We start from the raw sequence: 19,613 nt of genomic DNA on the forward strand, positions 1-19,613 counted from the left end.
TGCCAAACAAATTCCAGGGTCCTTGTGCGATTTTTTAACATGAAATGAGGTATAATAATTTTATATTTAGGTGTAAAATTGTATAAAAGTAAAAAGAAAATCATTTTTCAGCATTATTTGTTAGAAATTTTGTTCAGTGTGGTAATATTTGAAATGTGGGATGCATATAGGCACTTCACAATCACTATCATTATCATCACTATCGGATCTTGTTTCTCTAATTCGTCTTCTTTTTAGCGGCATAATTTTTTCCGCACTACAATCAGAAAAACTGCTTTCAGATTCCAGAATTCCAGCCACTTCTATTTTAAGGTTACGAATAAGTTTAGTGACTAACAAATTTCAGTATGTGCACAGCACCGGCGATAGTGACTGCAGAGATAACAAAGAGAAGAAAATAACAAATCATCATTGCATCCAAGCAGTGTAACAGTTATCAGTATCGGTGCTTATCTCTGTGATCTTATACTGTTAGGGACAGTGTTATTTTATTAATTAAATATTTGGATTCAATACCGAACGCAGCCGCGTATATCAAGTTTTCTCTTGCAGTTGACTTTGGGTGACCTTGAATGACCTTCATAATAGTTCATTGTATTCGCCTCGAAACACTCTATCAGAATGTAAGTAAAAATACTTACTGTTCCATTTAAAAAAGCAGCATTGACCTTCATATCTCCTTGACACCTCCGCCTACAGAAAAATTGGTAATACCAGATTATGAGCCCCTCGATACCAAGTAAGTTTGGTCTAATGCATTTTCTCCTATCTTCAAAAACAAGCGAGTTATTCAGGTGACCTGTTTAAAATGCCCCACCCTATATACGCTCCGGCGATAGTGACCAGGAAAATTGAGCGTATATATACGCTTATGATGCAAATGGGTTAAGCAAGAATTGATTTATCAGAAGTATACAGTCACGATTCACTGAAACGGATTCTGGGGGCTATCACCTGTAACAGTTCAGATTCCGACCGGACTGTGGAATAAGTTACTCGAAGCAGCGGTTACCAGGAAGTGCAGCTCAGAAGTTCGTAAACGCAAAGTGGAAGTTCGACTTCGGTCGGTGCAGGACCAAGATACGAGTGCGTAAAGTACGAGCTATTGAAAATCCTTCAAAGGGATTTCCCTAGAAACAATTGCCCTTTTCCCAACGTTCTACATAAATAAGTGGAACGTCGAAAGAAGTATTCTCCAATTTCAAGATGTTAAGAATATTTTGAGGCCAGGCCAGAATAAAGCAAACAAATAAAAAATATGAATAATTATATGAATAATTCACGATATTGCTGTTCGACGTGCAAACTGCCATTATGCATCGCTCTTTGCTTTGCTGAATACCATCCTACAGCAGCAATTTGAATTTTTAACTTTCATAAGTATTTGATTTTTCCTGCGTTTTCCGTTTATTATGTATGTAGCATATGTTAGTGTTAAGCGAATAGGTAAATATTAGTAATAAAATCGGTAGTTTTATAAGTTAAAACCGTCTTTTTGATGCAATATTTTAACAGCGACTCTTACTCTGTGTTCGACGAGTATACTCATCATCGCTTGATTCTCGCGACACATACAGGGTGTCCCAAAAATGTCTCGCAATCCGAAAGTAGGGGATTCCTGAGGTCAATTGAAGCAACCTTTTCCTTAGCGAAACTGCAATCCGCGGCTTCGTTTACGAGTTATTAACGAAAAACGGTGACCAATCAGAGGCGAGATCATTTGGCGCGAGACGGCCGAGCCAATAAGCGGAACTGGGCTTCGCGCACTCGTTGGCTGGGCCGCCGCGCGCCAGCCGAGCTCGCCTCTTATTGGTCACTGTTTTTCGTTAATAACTCGTTAACGGCGCCTCGGAGAAAACTTTTGTAAAGGAAGAAGTTGCTTCAAATGATCTGCGGAACCCGCCATTTCTGGATTGCGAGACATTTTTGGGACACCCTGTATGTACGCGCTCTGAAAAGAAGGCGCCACAGCTAACTGGTGAAGAACGTTGCAGGTCGCAGCCAGGTATTCGGTCAACCATTACCGAGCCACGCCGCGCCGCGACGTAACCTTTGGGCCGGTCGCGTGGCTGTCGCGTTCTGGCCAGCCGCGTTCCTTTTTGTTTCCACCGCGCAAATTGAATTTCACGTTGCGTTTTCGTCCGTTCTCATCCAGCTTCGAGGATTGCCAACCTGGACTACCATCGGTCCCGCGCCTTAGGCGGGTCCACAAAGTGTGGCGAGGCCGAGGCCGAGGACGGTGCCAGCAACAGCTGCTGAAGCTAGTCACCTTCTTCCTCACTTAAGAAGTGAGATTTCCTGGAAGGACAGTAAAGAAGGAAGAAGCGGGATTCGATAAGCGATATTCAATCGACCGTTTCACCGTCGCAATTATACGCGAGGAAATTCCAGGAAAACAAATACGCTCTGCAACCCTTACCGAAACCGCAGAGAGTGTCGCGAGAACGCTTTGACACTGCTGCCGAACTTTCTCGTTCCCCCGTGAGACCCCTGCTAGAGAACCTCGACCTTGCCATGCCAGTTTATTTTAATAAATTAATGACGACCGCGTGTCCGGGACTCTCGACGCGACGCTCGCGTCGATTCACCGACAACTTTTCCCCTTAAAAACCCGCGACGCGTTCGCGCGCCGCTCTCTATGTGCTCCCTGTTTTTCTAATTACGCAGATTTGATTCGAAGAATAGATATTCAGATCTTCTCCCGCGAAACAACGACGCGGCAAACGGGTCTGCGCGCGGGTTGGATTGTACTCGTAACGTTTCCTCGCGCGTTACAAGTTCAAACAACGGCACGGTTGAAACGTAAACGCGGTCTCTCGATAAACAGGGGAAACCATCGAGTCGGTGGTTTTCGGAATGGCTGGGATTCGCTGGCAGCGACGAAGGAATTCGCGAGAAACAACGGCGCTCAAAGGCGCCGCCGCTCTACGTTCCCCGCGTGCAGTTTCATTCGCGGTCGTCCCGGCTAATAAAACTTTCTGTTTCGGATGCATCGCGTCGAAGAACGCCACGAGATTTTCATCGGGTACTCCGCGGTCCGGGTCTGAAGAGCGTCGTCGGTGGACAGATAAACGTGGCGAGAGCGGTGTCGCTCGTTCGGATTCAAAGAAGTGACCTCCGAAGCGCGGTAAGCTCTCATTTCGTGGTCTAATTAGCCGCGGTACGGGCGTCTAAAAGCTCACCGAGACGTCCCGGCTCAATCGGCCGAGCCAATTAGTGGTTTCAGCGTAAACCGGCTCGTGGACACTTTAACGACGAGTGCTCCGCGCGAGCTTCTTCCCGGCTTGTTGTTTCACCGCGCCGTTGCGTTCCTCCGTTTTTCCTCCACGTCGCGGCCGCGTTCGCGCCAGCGGGGAATCAAATTCTAGCGTCGGAAACGCGCGCGAGGAAGAGAATACCGTGTTTATTTCCTTTCGCGGAGAGAGCCAGGTGAGAGGCTCGCACGTCCCGCCGGGTCCCTAGACACCGATGAAGTTACTAAAAAGTGTCCTTCCGTTGGCAGAACTGAATCGATAGCGACTGTCCTCCTCCAGGGGAGTCTGCGCGCCGCGTTACCCACCGGCCTCATCGGTGTTTCGAGCTTCCAGGATGGGCTCTGTGTGCTTCTCATTTTACATCGAACCGGCCGCCCCACAGCCCTGGAAAATAAATAGGAAAATTCATCGTTGCTCAGGAGAGGGTGAAACGCCGGCGTATTGCTTTTAGAACTGCAGGCTCGACCGAGGAACTGAGTTCTGAGATTTCACCTCTGATGGATGGTCCGCGGAATCTTGTTGCCGGCATGCAACACACTATAATTATGAAATTTTAGAACAGCATGGGAAATTTGAGCGTAAGATAGATCGCTGGCGGGGACGACTTACGTGGCTGTTTCGAAATTGATGGCGTAAGGCCTGGTAACAGGATACGCGTGGAACTTTCGTTTCCTTGTTATATTCATCCGTTGATTTATAAAATTCGACGCCGCGATATGTTCATCCGTTATAATAGCTTCTATTAATATTAACGACATAAATCTTCGACGCTGGGGTTGTGCATACATATATTCGCAGGACATTTTCCAACGTTCATCCTTAACTCATTTCCTGCGGCTCTGTCTCTCTGCGCTATTCGAAGCTACTTACAATTCATCTCTCGCTACCAGCTTCTCCAGTTCGCGCACCGTAAAAGGACGTTAACTTGTTCCATTAATAAAACTGCTAATAACTCGCTCTTCCTTGTGCAGTGCGTCCATATCTTTATTACTTATTTACTTCGTTTATTTATCAGCCTGATTATCATTCGGAGAATGCCGAGAACGATGCCGAACATATGCGACGATACGGAAGGAAATTACAGTAAACAGTTTAATTCTGCTGCTCGTGTACTCATTAAAATATATTTGTTTCACTTTGCTCTCTCTCTCTCTCTCTCTCTCTCTCTCTCTCTCTCTCTCTCTCTCTCACTTCATTATCCTCGATTTATCCGGTTTCTCTGGACACTTCCTGTTGTTGTTTTATTTTGTGCTAGAAAGGCGAAATATTGGCAGTGGAGATGTGGCTTTACTACCCGAATTGACGCTCAGATTGTACAGTAATTTCTTCTCAATTGTCGCGCAGATTCTGCACGAAAATGGACAATTTGAAAAGAGAAGCTAGGATTAGTCCAGCCTTGCGGCTCGTTTTTACAGTTGTTAATAATCAATGACTATAAAAACGAGCCGCGAAACTTGAATAATCGTATCTCCCCTTCCCAAATTGTCCATTTTTGTACAGAGCTGAGCGTAAATTAGGGAGAACTTACATTAAAATGAATAATTTGGGGAGAGGAGGCACGATTATTCGAGCCTTGCGACTCGTTTTTATAGTTACTATAGTTATAGTATTATACAGGGTGTTAACGGATGGGTAGTATCATCGAGCAGGGGATGATTCTACGTGCGAAAATGAGTCGAAAAGAAGGAATAACATTTTTCTGTTCGAAGCTTCGTTTACGAGAAAATCGAGTTTGAAAATGTGTAGATAATAGCTTTATTATTAGTTACCTCACATTAACCCGAGAAAGATAACCTACGTCGCAGAGGCGCCTGCGAAAGACTGTTGATTTTTGTTAATTTTTCATAGAGGTCTAGTGATTTAAGTTTAAAATTACTTAAAATATAAAAAAATATAATATAAATGCATTTTATTTTTACAATAATGCCAAACCTTTAAAATGACTAGATTAACTTAAATAAATATCCATTGTTAGTATAAAATTGACGCCTTAGAAAAGCATGCGCCTCTGAAGCGTATGGTTATCTTTTACGTACGTTGTCATATGGTTATCTTTCTAGGGTTAAGTGAACTGTTGGGAGTGTCGACCCTGCTGACGTGTACATCTCTTCTTATCAGCGAATCATGGACTGATGCGACTTCATTTCATCGCTTCGCTTGATCGAAAGCATTTAGTACTATAATTACTATAATCGTATCTCCTCTTCCGAAATTGTCCATTTTTGTGCACAATCTGAGCGTCGATTAGAGAGAATTTTCTGTATTCGAATAAGGGAGAGAAATTACTGTACTGATTGCAATGTGCTTCTTTCTGATTTCAACCTTGTTATTGGTACTGCCGAGAAGGTGGGAGGGTGGGGCATCTTGAACGTTGTAAACAAACCAGAATCGACGCACGCGAGTGGAGCAACTGAGTAATCTAATAATAGTATATTAAAAGTATATATTTATTTCTCATATATGTGTTTTTATTCATATACAGGGTGGGCCGGAAGTACAATCAAGTACAACCGAGCAGGGGATAATTCCATGTGAAGAAATAAGAAAAAAATTTGGTACAACACTTTTTTATCCGGGGCTCCGTTTTTGTTATAGTACATATTATAGTTAATTATTTTTATAGTTCTTGACGATCGGTAACTATAAAAACGAGCCACAAGGCTCGAATAATCGTACCTGCTCTTCCCAAATTATTCATTTTTGGGTACAATCTGAGCGCCGATTAGGGAGAATTATTTATGAATATTTACGTATATATTTATGTACCTGAGTTTACTAGCAAAGTCCATGAAATCGTATAGAAAAACTTGCGAGCCAACACTGAAGGAATTGCGAGCTTACTTTTCTATGAACACTATACCGATAAGGCGATCATTATGTCTGTGAACAGAAGAATTTTATATGTTCAGATAAATTGCTGATACAAGTGATACACCAAATCATTTCCGGCACCTTCTTTTAATAATTCCACGTAATCGGATACTATAATAATATAAGAATGAATAAACGAAAATCGATGTCACAGAAAGATGTATGGAACAATATTGAAATCTGCATTTTATTGATATTCGAAAAACTTTTAAACACGGTATAATACGAATGCATCCATCAAGCATTCATACGAGAGTAGAAACGAAATATTGACGTTCCTTGAAATACGAGCCCTTTCACGTCTAATAACAAGCGCCGGACATTTTTCAATCGAAACAGATTCTCCCGTCATCAAAATCAAGGAACAACAATGAATATACCTAAACGTAAAAGTACCAAAAATTATTTCCCCCTGATAGGGAGCTTATTAACCATTTGCACTCGAGTGGCGACTCTGAGGCGCCATTAAAATTGTTACATCACGTTCCAAGATAATTTTTATGTTATCAAAGTTTAGATATAAAAAATTGTTAAAAATCTAACTGTCGCATGAGTCGCAAGACTATACTCTCTTAACCCTTTGCACTCGAGTGGCAACTCCGAGGCACTATTAAAATTGTTATATCACGTTCCAAGATAATTTTTATATTACAAAAGTCTAGACGTAAAAAATTGTTAAAAGTCTAACTGTCGCATGAGTCGCAAGACTATACTCTCTTAACCCTTTGCACTCGAGTGGCGACTCCGAGGCACTATTAAAATTGTCACAGCACGTTCCAAGATAATTTTTATATTACAAAAATCTAGATGTAAAAAATTGTTAAAAATCTAACTGTCGTATGAGTCGTAAAACTATACTCTGAGGCACCATTAAAATTGTTACATCACGTTCCAAGATAATTTTTATATTACAAAAATCTAGACGTAAAAAACTGTTAAAAGTCTAACTGTTGTATGAGTCGCAAGACTAAATTTCATATGTATAAGTCAAAAAAATTAATTTAGATTTACAGTTAAAACAGCTCCGAGTGCAAATGGTTAAATAGCTTATTAAAAGAGCCCTGATCGATATCGACGCGCGGAAAACAACCAATCCACGAATTCCACTAAAATCTAAAAATTCCGTAACCGCCGATCGACGCAGAACGTTTCGCTGCCACGAGAAATCTAGAACAGTTCGCGACTGTCTCGGCGCGGTCGAAACAAAAACAGCCTACGAGAAAAATCGTCGCGTTCGAAAAGCCGGAAAAGTGGCAGGATCGCGGGAAAAGACATTCGGCCGCCTATTAACCCGAACAGAGGAGGGGATCGTGCGTTCTGTTATTCCGGTTCACCGGAGCGCCGGGAAGCTTCGGTTTTCGGTGGTAACGCGGACAACCGAGGCCGGGAAGATAGAAAGTACCGCTAGACGGAAGGTTGGTCCGGTCGGTAGCGTCTGGCGTAAGCCGCAGAATCGACCGTGGCGCGCTTCAACTCGCTCGGGGTAGAGTGGTGTCTCTGGCGTCGGTGTGCGCGAGAGCTGCGGAGCCTCTCATTCCCCTGCCGTAGTCCGTCTCGCGAGCTTCGAGGCGACGTAACGCGTTGTTCGCCGGCTAACTCGATCCTCGCCAGGGTTGTCCGCGCCTGGTCGCGAGTGTTGCAGTGTCTACGATCGGTCGGTCGGTCGTTCGCCGTTCGTCCGGCGCCTCTTATTCCCCCGAGATACTACACGCAGGTTAAAAACCCAGAGTACACGGAGAGTACTCTCTCTCCTCTCCCTCTCTCTCTCTCTCTCGCTCTCCGGGATAGCAGCCAGCTGACTGTGCACGGCCGTCTCGTGGAGTAACTCGCGGCGACAGCTCGACGCCCCGGACTCTCGCTATCCTCGCAGCGAGAATGACGTTTGACTGGTCCGCCGCTGGTGGGATCGCCGATCCAGCCGCAAGCTGCTGGATCGAACGGAAGCGGCAAGAATCGCCGGCTGGACAGTGAGCCGACGTTGCTGGCCGAGCAGCAACGTGTGACACACGCGTCCGCCGACTCGATGATTGTGTTGTCAACAGTGCCCGTTGCCGTCAGTGATCGCGTGTTCTTGCGACAGCCTGTTGTGTCCCGCCTAGACAAAGTGCCCGAGGACCCACGGATCATCCAGACGGCGATCCGCGGTCGTAATCCTGGAACCGGTCTCGCGAGTACATCCGCCGACTCGTTCCGTAGACCCTGCCGATCGCGTGGCTCGTGTCCGTGTCGCTGGTTAGTCGTGTGATTGTGCGGTGGAGTACAGTGTGTAAAACGGAGGAGGAGGAGGAGGAGGACACCTCGTCGGTCCTACGGTCACGGTGAGTAGACGATCGCCGTGCGCCAATCCCCGGTCAATTAGCATTGACCCGGACCGTGATTTATGCGGGCCGAAGGATTATTCTTTTTTTCCTCGATTCGATCGGCGCCGTGCTTTAAACTAGACCGGCCCCGTTGACAGTGATGGATTCGGCCTCGGAGACCCGTTCTCCGCTGATGTTTCGCCGCGTCTGCGTGAAACTGATTTCGGTGTCGCTCAGAAATGGAAATTGCGGCTGCTGCGTGAGGGGCCGTGTCGTTAGGCTCCGTCTACTTCGGCTCGTTAACGTCCACCTGACGGCGGGCTTGACTGGCGTCGGTCTACTAGGGCGCTCCTCGGACAACTCTTCCTTCGTTCAGCCGCGTGCTCCGTTGTCTTCTTACGGCGATGCTTATGCACACGCACGGGGCCCTTCCAATCTCGTGCGAAAAGCGCGACGCTTCAATTAGGGATCGACGAGCGCGGGGCGATGCCGCTGTGGCGCCTCGGTTATCCGAATCTAATCAGGAGGACGTTCGCGTAACAAAAGAGTTACGTAGACACAGCGGTTTCCCGCATTCCTCTGTTGGATCTAGCTGCGAAGATGCGAGAAACGGAAGTCCGATATCGAAAGCTCCGATAACCGAGGTTTCGCTGTATTTTGGCACGATGAAGATCCAACATTCGCGAAGTCGAGCGTTTTACGATGACACCGAAATGTTTCGGAAACGTTGAATGATCTGCCGATAGATTGCACGCGGTGATCTATATCGTCTTTGATATCTGTGTTCCCGTCGATGTTACGGCGAGAAGTTCGCGAAACAATTTCCCGTGTATACGAACAACAGTTGCAACATTTGATATTCCTGAGCGAGGAGAATCGCTCTGGAGCGATTGTGCCGGGGACTTCGCAGGGCACACCGTCGAACCGACGATTGAATTCTGGGCGTACATCTGGGGAAATTTAGCGCGAAGCACGTTCCGTATGTGACTCGATGAAACTAATGCGGCCGGCTCTTACATATAACCTTGACATTTTAGAGCCGGCGTTCATACTCGAAGCCGGTGCTTAATACTCTGGCGTCGGTTGGCTCCGGTTTTATATATTCGGTCGCCGCGCGACGAACACGTTATTGTTAACCCTTTGCACCCGATTGGCGACTCCGAGGCGCCGTTAAAATTGACGATGTCACGTTCGAAATTAATTTTTACGTTAGCATTATCGTGTTCTGATTAAATTGTTATTATTATTGAGAAAAGAAATGTATGTGCATGAAGCACCATTGTATTGAAATTAATGCAGATTTTATTTGACGAAGACCGATGAATAACAGTCTTCAACCGATTAGCAGAAACGTTAAACATTGTAATTTTTTGTATTTAATTTACTCTGATATAACTATTAAGACAAACTCCTATCTTTCACGTTTTACGATCCGAGCGATTTAAATCCTTGGACTGAAAAGTCCAGCGTTTTTCTAAGATACAGTAATTTCTTTCTAATTCGCGCTCAGATTGTGCACAAAAATGGACGATTTGGAAAGAGGAGATACGATTAGTCGAGTCTCGAGACCCGTTTTTATAGTCGTTGACGATCGGTGACTATAAAAACGAGCCGCAAAGTTATCATGCCTCGATCCATATTAAAAGAATCCCAGAGGAACTCTGAAATTTGTTTGGCATGCAAGTAAAAATTTAACAAACATATTTCATAAATACAAGAATTGTCAATATTGCGAAAAAAGTTATTTCACAAATCGAAATGCGTCGTGAAATTGAATGCGACCTACAGAAATCAAATTAATCCGAGAAACATTCGACGAATGTTAACATTGGAATAAAATCTTTTCACTCGATCGGCGACTCTGAGGCAGTATTAAAGTTTTCGATGTCACGTTCTAAAATAATATTTACATTCGCAATGTTTAGATTTGAAAAGATAGTTAAGAGCGTAACCGTAGCGCGAGTCGCAAGAGTCGATCTCATGTGCATAAAATGCGCGTTGTCGTGTGAAATAAAAATACTACAAGTCGGAAAAATTATTTTAGATTTACAGTTGAAATAGCTTCGAGTGCAAAGGGTTAATATTCTGTTGCGAGCTGTTCGTTGTTCCATTTTCTTGTAGAAACTCGATCCGTTTAACCGGAATGATCAATCCTCGTCCATTTAGTATAACGAATGCTTGATTATTCTCCTAAGTGACTTCGACGCTTCGTTCCCTCTTCTGTGTTCACATTTTCCCCGAATTGATTGTTTAAACACCACGACAAGAAATAAATTGATTTGTCGGAACCAGAAACCGATAAGATACACCCTCAGTTTTTTCACGTGGCACACTAATTTGCCCGAATCGATGTTCAAAGAAAATTGATCGTCCCATCGAGTCAGCAATTAGCGATGATCCTAGAGCAATCGTTACGAATTCCGATCGCAGGGTCGAGCGTTCGTCGTTGTTTCCGACCGATGGATTGCGAGCCGGGAACTTTTCAATCGTTCCCGCGTGCATTGAAAAATGCGCGAGGCAACTGTTCGCATAACTCCGGCGCTAAGAATTTGCTTTTCGATCAACGGCGCACGTCTCCTGTATAAATCTCGCGTGTCAAGCGATTCTACGGCGAGCGGCACGTATTTATCGCGCGCGTTTGTGCGGCATTCTAATGGGGGGAAAGGCCGCGAGCTTTCATAAATTCGGTGGGAGAATGCATCGAGTCGGTGTATCGAGACTTTATAGGCAAGAAGGCGGGGCAGGGGGGGACGGCGGAGGGCGGGTGGACGGCTTGGGGTTGCACGCGACAATGTATTAGCCGGGGATTCCATCAATAATTTGCATAAACCGACGGCGAAATTTATGTGTACGCGACGGCGCGATGTTACGCGCGAACTTGAAAGTGCATTTACAAGTTACGTCACCGAGATTTATGCGGCCATTAGACCGCAGCAACGTCTTAATTACGCGCCGGGGCCCCGTTCCGCGCGCGAGGACCAATTAAAACATGCAAAAAGACAAATGTATGTAATCCGACGCGCCGCGCCGCGACGCGACGCGGATCGAAACAGTGGAAATTTATGCCCGAGGACCGGGACGTTATCGACGCTGGTTATAAATGCTGTCCATCGCAGCGACCGTTTTCCGTGTCGTCCATTTTTGTTCCCCGCTTCATGCAAAATTCTGCCCGCTGGCTTTTCCCGGCATGGCATCGTCCCGTGTTTTTCGGTCGCCGTTTCACCCGGTTCCCGCGCTTTTATGCTTGTAAATTTTATTTCGTGGACTCTCGCGCGGATCCTGTCCTTCCCTCCCTCCCTCGCCCACCCCCTTGCCGATCCGCCGCGGCAACTTCCAAAATGGCGACCCGGAAACGCGATTAATGGAAAAGTTGGCGCACCCTTGCAAATTATGGGCCATTCAAGCGAGAAATCTCTTCCCAGTTTCGGAATCCGCCGTAGTTTTCCACTTTTAGCTGGCTCCGCTTCTTCCTTCGTTTCTTCTTGATCTTTTTCGTTCTCCAGCGTCGCATTTTTCGCTCGCTTCCTTCTCTGATCCATCTTCCGTCCCCGACGTCTCTCTCACCCGACGATACAATGCACTCTGTTCGATCTTTTGCCTTTCTCCGACGGCGGGCTTGCTATCTGTTCGAAATTTGTTGCGGGACGGTCTCTCGCCTCTCTCGAAGAAATTGATACCGATTCGACGACGCGACTCGCTCGATTCTGGATCGAGTTAGGTGTAGTACCAGAATCAGGAAACAGAAAGGTTCCAATCTCCTTACCGACAGCGCCGGATTTCTCTGCCGTTCCGAGTCGCATAATCATTTTCTCGCCTTCCGGCTCGCTTAATGTGCGTGCCCTTTGAATACAAATTGTTCGTTAAAACTTCGCTCGCTCGACGCTACCGGAAAACTTTCGGATGCTCGCTCGAACTCTAACTCTCGGCTAACTCGCGGATCTTTGGATAAAGATCGCCATCGACGCGATAAAAGTCACGCATTTTGGCAGAATTGTTGCGTTTCGTGCGTACAGGCATCGTTGCGGAGGCCAGCGGTGGTAACACCGACATTCAATTTACAATACACGTTCGGATTGCGCGCAAAAGTGGACAATTTGGGAAAAGAAGATACGATTATTCGAGCCTTGCCACTCCTTTTTATAGTTACGAAATTGTCGACGACTATAGAAACGAGCCGCAAAGCTCGAATAATCCCAAATTGTCAATTTTTGTGCAGAATCTGTGAGCGTCAATTAGGGAGAATTTACTGTACCCATGGATATCGTTACAGAAAGCACCATAAATTACGACCGAATGTTTGGATGACTGGGCCGCGATCGTATAGCTACTCAACCGTTGGCGAATAATTTTAATGAAAAATCGTGCAATTCAGTGCAACGAGAAGATTAATGTATCTAGATAAAGTAGCATTGAAAACACGATTGAAAAGATTAATGAACAGCTGAAGTTTAGCCTGGATAAAGCTTCGGAGCGTTGATAGGGCAAGTCCGATGAATAGATTACTGATTTTACACGATCATGCAAATAGAGAAGTCGTTTAGAAAAATGTAAAATTATTATCGTGTTCCGATCAATTTGTTATAATCATTGAGAAAAGAAACGTATGTGCGTGAAGCACCTCTGTACTGAAATTAATGCAGACTACATATATTTGAAGACTGATGAATAACAGTCTTCAACCAATTAGCAGAAACGTTGAACATTGTGCTTTTTTTTTATCTAATTTACTCTAATATAACTATGAAAACAAACTCCTATCTTTTACGTTTTACGGTCCGAGCGATTTAAATCCTTGGACTGAAAAGTTCAACGTCTTTCTAAGATACAGTAATTTCTCCCTAATTCGCGCTCAGATTGCGCACAAAAATGGACGATTTGGAAAGAGGAGATACGATTAGTCGAGCCTCGAGGCCCGTTTTTATAGTTGTTGACGATCGGTGACTGTAAAAACGAGCAGCAAAGTTATCATGCCTCGATCCATATTAAAAGAATCGCAGAGGGACTCTGAAATTTGTTTGGCATGCAAATAAAAATTTAACAAACTTTTTTCATGAATACAAGAATTGTCAACATTGCAGACAAATTATTTCATAAATCGAAATGCGTCGTGAAATTAAATGCCACCTACAGAAATCAAATTAATTCGGGGAACTAGTCGATGAATTTTAAAATTGGAATAAAATCTTTTTGTTCCCCTTTTTTTATAACGTCGCATCACACGTGGGATTAGGAAGAATTTACTGTTCTTCTCCTCTTTCCAAATAGTCCATTTATGTGTACAAGCTGAAGGAAAATTAAGGAGAATTGTGATAGTAATTAAAAATATTAAAAAATACTCTCGCGAACCCTTGAATTGGCGCTTTCTTTCCTGAATATATTGTTGCGAATCTCTCTGTTTCTCTCGCGTCGCGGCATTTTATTTACAATAAAGAATATAAACTATAATACAACTCAATTCAATTATATTACAGATCTTTGAATTTGAAATGTTGATCGTTCGACGGTCCGATCTCTACTCTCGACTGTCTGTTGGTATCACTATTCCATGGCAACCCCTATCTTCCATTATTTCCTAAGGAGTTGTTCACAACAGAGCAGTTTCACAATATATATATAAAAATATGCTTGTCAGCACTTTTGGAATTTGTCGTATTAAAAATATACTCGCAAACCCTCGAATCGATGCTTCCTTTTTCGAATGTACAGTAATGTCTCCCTAATGTTCGCGCTCAGATTGCGCACAAAAATGTACGCACATTTCCAAAAATTTGAAAAGAGAACATACGAGCCTTGCAGCCCATTTTTATAGTTGTTAACGAAACGGTGACTATAAAATCGAGCCGCAAGACTGTCGAATAATCATATCTCCTTTCCCTAAATTGTCCATTTTCGAGCGCAATCTGAGCGCGAGTTAGGAAGAAATTACTGCACCTTTGAAGCCGCATAGTCTTTTACGAATACACTGGTGCCCAGAGCTTCGTAAAACGTACGACATCCTAAATCGTGGCGTGCATGCCCGGAAGTTGTCATTTGGATGCCGCTGGTCGTAGAAAAGATGCTTGTGAATCCCTGGTTGTCAGCAGTAGCCGAGTGGGGCGTAGCATTTTCAGTGCGGCGCGCAACATTCCCGATGCACCGTATAACAGCTGACCGATAATTCTGGGACAGAAGAGTCCGGTCCGAGATCCGTTTGCACGCTGGCCGAAATTGATACAGATTCGATCCACGTTCCCGTCTCGAAAATTTGCGAAGTCAGGAGAGTGAAGAGCGCGTCGTCCGGAGGCTATATACCGCTGGAAGAAGCTCGTGCCGGCGTCTCTTGGCCGAATATACTTCCGCCGAGGAGAGCCACCAGAGACGTCAAGTTGGCCGAAGCACAAGACAAACATTCGTACGCTACCCCGGGAATATTCCCGCTGGCGAACTTCGACCGTACGCCACTCGTGCTGCCTGAACTAGGTATTGATAGAGACGCAATATCCTTGCCGAACTCTATTTAGGCGAAAGGTCGAGTCCCGCGTTACCGTTGGCCGCTAGGTCAAACGAAAGTGGGCGAAACGGTGCTGCGACGACAACGTATTGGTCGCGCGGGCTCCTATTCGCTAATTGGAAACGGAGCATTACTGCGGAAACTTGCCGGACTGTATTTGTGGCGTAAATTTTGATCGAATTTTCGGTTCGAGAAACGAACGTGTAATTCGGATAATTTGAACGAACAGAGTAAACTGTTGATTGCGCTGGCGAGAAATATCGAACATGTTTCATATAATTTCGTCTTGAGCTTCGGAAAGAAATTATAAACGTTTCGTAGAACGTCGTGATTATGAAATTTGGAATGGAACGTGAGTTAAGATAGTGTAGCGGTGTTGCTTATTAATTATTTAGTATTACTTGTTAACGATATATCGTTGTTCGACTCTATAAGGTTTAATTCCGTGCCCTTTATTTCTTTTCTGTTTCGATTAATAGCCGGAAAATTTTACAGAATGATGAAATATCTGAATATAATATAATATAATATAATATAATATAATATAATATAATATAATATAATATAATATAATATAATATAATATAATATAATATAATATAATATAATATAATATAATATAATATAATATAATATAATATAATATAATATAATATAATATAATATAATATAATATAATATAATATAATATAATATAATATAATATAATATAATATAATATAATATAATATAATATAATATAATATAATATAATATAATATAATATAATATAATATAATATAATATAATATAATATAATATAATATAATATAATATAATATAATATAATATAATATAATATAATATAACATAATATAATATAATAAAATTTAATATAAGTGAGTAGACTGTGCAATTGTAAATCCATTTGTGAAAATTAAGTATATCGTTTGATACGTAAAATTGATATATGTGCAACAGTCAAAAGCACGAATCACGCTGCTTGAATCTTTTCGTAAACTATCGATCCTGTACAATTGAATGTTTCGATGCACTTGTTTCTGAAACTACATATTGACTCGCCCGACGCTGCTGGTCTCGATAGCCACGGCAAACATCTCTGAAGATAGAAGACGTATCAGTTTGTAAATATCTCTGTTTGCAAGGAAGCACACTGCATGCCATGTTTCCACTGTCGAGATATTGTCGTTTAATACAAGCTTTACTGAATCCGCCGAAATGACGGGTCACTATTATTTTTTTAATTTACGATTATTCATTGTGATACACACATGAACACACGTATATATATATATATATGCGTTACTTGCGGCAAATATTACAATAACACTTGATAAAAATCAGAATAAATGTTTTATTGCTACTTTTTATAAGCAAATATAAAACAGCTGCTTTCATTGCTAAGTAAATTCAGTGTCAAAGATTCGATCACTAATTGTTAGCAGTGTTTTAAATTGCATTATTTCTTGTTCAGCCTATTATACTTGTTTCCATGATTTTTCGCCCTATAAATATATAAATTTAAGATTCTACAGCTGAATCGATGCTAAATACTTACAGATGTTTTACAGTATTTTATTGTTATGTTTGACGTATTTCTCAGATAATATTGTACTACACTTTTTCAAAAAGCTATAACTGTCACAAATTACTAGTACAGTCAATCCTTCTTAATTGACGCTTAGCTTGGGAACAGAAATGGACAAATTGTGGAAAAGAAGATACGATTATTCGAGCCTCGCGGCTCGTTTTTATCGTTGTTGACAATCGGTAACTATAAAAATGATCCGCAAGGCTCGAATAATCTGCTCTACCCAAATTGTATCGTGTTCTGGAATGCATAAACTTAACAGTGGAACAGCTCGCTTAAGACGTTGATTGCCGCTTTGCACTATATGTGAGTGACCCTAATTTTTGACCAATTCTGAAAATTCATTTCCATTCTAATAGATTCGAACAAACTGAATTTGACTAAATTTGACTCCGATGCGAAGGAGAATTCTATTGTAATCCACTAGAATAAACTTTAACTTCCTAGTTTCGGTTTAATTAATTAAATTGCTTCGACTCTGTGCGAATTTTAGTGGTCGATTGCCGGCGCTGAACGCGTTACGAGAATATCACCGCCTAAGTCTCTTTCCCGCCTCGATTGTTTATCCGTAACCGCAACGTAAACAGCGATGTAACAGCAGAAAGAAGAGTCGTCGACGACCGTATGATCATTCAGCGAGAACGAATCCTCTCGCGGAGACCGCGCTTAACCCTTTCGCTACGGCGGTTCAGTCCGCCGTAGCGCCCCTCCTGAACGGAACCACCCGCCGAAATTGTGCACATTGCGCGTGGATAGTGTATTTGGGAAGAAAAGGGATTTTTCTTTAAAACAATATAGTTATAATTTCTGCATAAGGTATAAAGTTATTTAATAGGTAAAAAAAGTTTCATTAACAATGGAAAAAGTGAAGAAATAATATATAATATACAGTAATAAAATAAAACATAATATTCATAATACAAAACATAATACATAATAATTAGTCCTAAAGTTAGTACTTTCGATTTTCTATCCCTTTATGACATGTAACACAATAATAATGGGAAATGCAGGTAGAACAAATATATCCGTTATATATATATATACGACGGATATATCCGTCGTTCGGAGCGAAAGGGTTAAGAGTCACTCATCAATGAATGTCGGATAGAGTACTCACAGGGAGATGCTGACTCTGAGATTTCCTGTTCTAACCTTCTGCTCTCGCGACACGTGTCCGCGATTCCGTCAAATACATGGACCTCGCCGTCCCTCCCCCCTCGCGCTCCCACTTTTCGTTCTAGCTCCTTTCGGGTCGCCGACGAGGCGGTTGGAATGCATTTCATCAAAACTTGCGGCTTTTCAGCCGTCGAGTAATCCCCGTTCCCTATTCAGTTTCCCGTGCGAACCAGGGACTCGCAATCCGCGCGCGCGCTCTCCCCCCGTCAGCGGTAACCTCTCCGTCCGCCGGGTTTTCAGAATTCGATTTGCGAAACGCAATCCGGAGTACGTAAACTAATTCTTCGAGTTGATCGCGCGGGCGAACTCGCCCGGACGTTTATGTTGTAGTTGACGAGGGCGTGGAAGCGATGGATAGCGGTCTCGGGGCTCCCGATGAATCCCAAGTGTCGGGAATTAGAGATCGACCGTTCGCGGGAATTCGATTATACTAATAGAGTAATAGAACTCGTGCTGCCGTTAATTTTAAGTATCCCGGACCATCTGAAACTGCTTTCGCAGTTTCGCCATCGAGCAGTTGCAATTCCTGGCAAATATTCCATCTATATGAAAATTTGTCGTATTCTAAGTGTTAGCAAACCGTAGATTACATATTTATTGTTAAATGAATGTTGTATGCAGAGTGTAGCGGAAATCGTGGTAGAGGATTCGGCGAGTTCCGCGTGCAAGAGTATAGAACTACGGCGAGGAATTATCGTTGAAATTACAAAATAGCCAAAATGACTGGTTTCTGATTTCCTCCAGTTACTGAAATTATGGAAACGTTTCGATGAGACATTTTTTTACAAGCTTCTTTACCGATGCATATGTTGTGATTAACCTTTTATTCTATAATCACGTCTGAGAGACGTGGTCAAATAATCGAGTCAGAAATGATTATCACGTTTGAAGGACGTGGTAAAGGAAACGGGCCAGAAATGATTATCACGTCTGAGAGACGTGGTAAAAGATCTGGCTAGAATTAATTATGACGTCTGAGAGACGTGGTCGAAAAATTTAACCAGAAATGATTATGACGTCTGAGAGACGTGGTCGAAAAATTTAACCAGAAATGATTATCACGTCTGAGAGACGTGGTAAAAAATTCGGGCCAGAAATAATTACGACGTTTGAGAGACGTAGTCAAAAAATCGAGCCAGAAATGATTATTACGTCTGAGAGACGTGGTCGAAAAATCGAACTAGAAATGATTATCACGTTTGAGGGACGTCGTCAAAAAATCAGGCCAGAAGTGATTATCACGTTTGAGAGACGTGGTCATAAAAATCGGGCCAGAAATGATTATCACGTCTGATAGACGTAGTAAAAAAATCGGGCCAGAAATGATTATCACGTTTGAGGGACGTCGTCAAAAAATCAGGCCAGAAGTGATTATCACGTTTGAGAGACGTGATCATAAAAATCGGGCCAGAAATGATTATTACGTCTGAGAGACGTGGTCGAAAAATCGAACTAGAAATGATTATCACGTCTGAGGGACGTCGTCAAAAAATCAGGCCAGAAGTGATTATCACGTTTGAGAGACGTGGTCATAAAAATCGGGCCAGAAATGAGAGCCGCGGTGCGTCAGTCCGGCCAAATATAAACATAACTACTTTGGCTCGTGTTAGACCAGGGGATACGTGTTTTGTGGTTTTTTGTTCTTCCTCATTTAATTATTTTATTAGTAGCTATAGGAGGTGGCGCAGAAACCAGTTTGACGCGTGCTGCGATTTTTGCGATCTTTAATTGTTTACAGCTGATACGAAGATCAATCGATTTCGGTGAAATTTTTAACATCCATATAGCTTACCGAGATCAACAAAACAGATTTTTTAAATTTTTTCGTTGTAGGCTCAGATAGAGAAGTTAAAAAACAAGAGTTTTTTATTTTCTCTTATCGTTCTAAGCAACCTTTTAAAAAAGCATTCTAGTAAACTGGTCTAGTA

At 42.8% G+C, this 19,613-nt stretch overlaps 1 protein-coding gene across 2 annotated transcripts in view; it reads left to right on the top strand.

Annotated features, from left to right (window-relative positions):
- The first annotated feature begins 7,674 nt into the window (after positions 1–7,674).
- NLG-4 (neuroligin 4) overlaps positions 7,675–19,613 on the top strand; it is a 918,748-nt gene continuing 906,809 nt past the window's right edge. For both annotated transcript variants that reach the window (XM_033465261.2, XM_033465262.2), the window contains exon 1: positions 7,675–8,443. The gene's annotated coding sequence lies outside the window, so the exon portion shown is untranslated. The remainder of the gene's footprint in view (positions 8,444–19,613) is intronic.

This window comes from Megalopta genalis, chromosome 8, assembly GCF_051020955.1.
Source record: "Megalopta genalis isolate 19385.01 chromosome 8, iyMegGena1_principal, whole genome shotgun sequence".
Taxonomy (NCBI): Eukaryota; Metazoa; Arthropoda; class Insecta; order Hymenoptera; family Halictidae; genus Megalopta; species Megalopta genalis.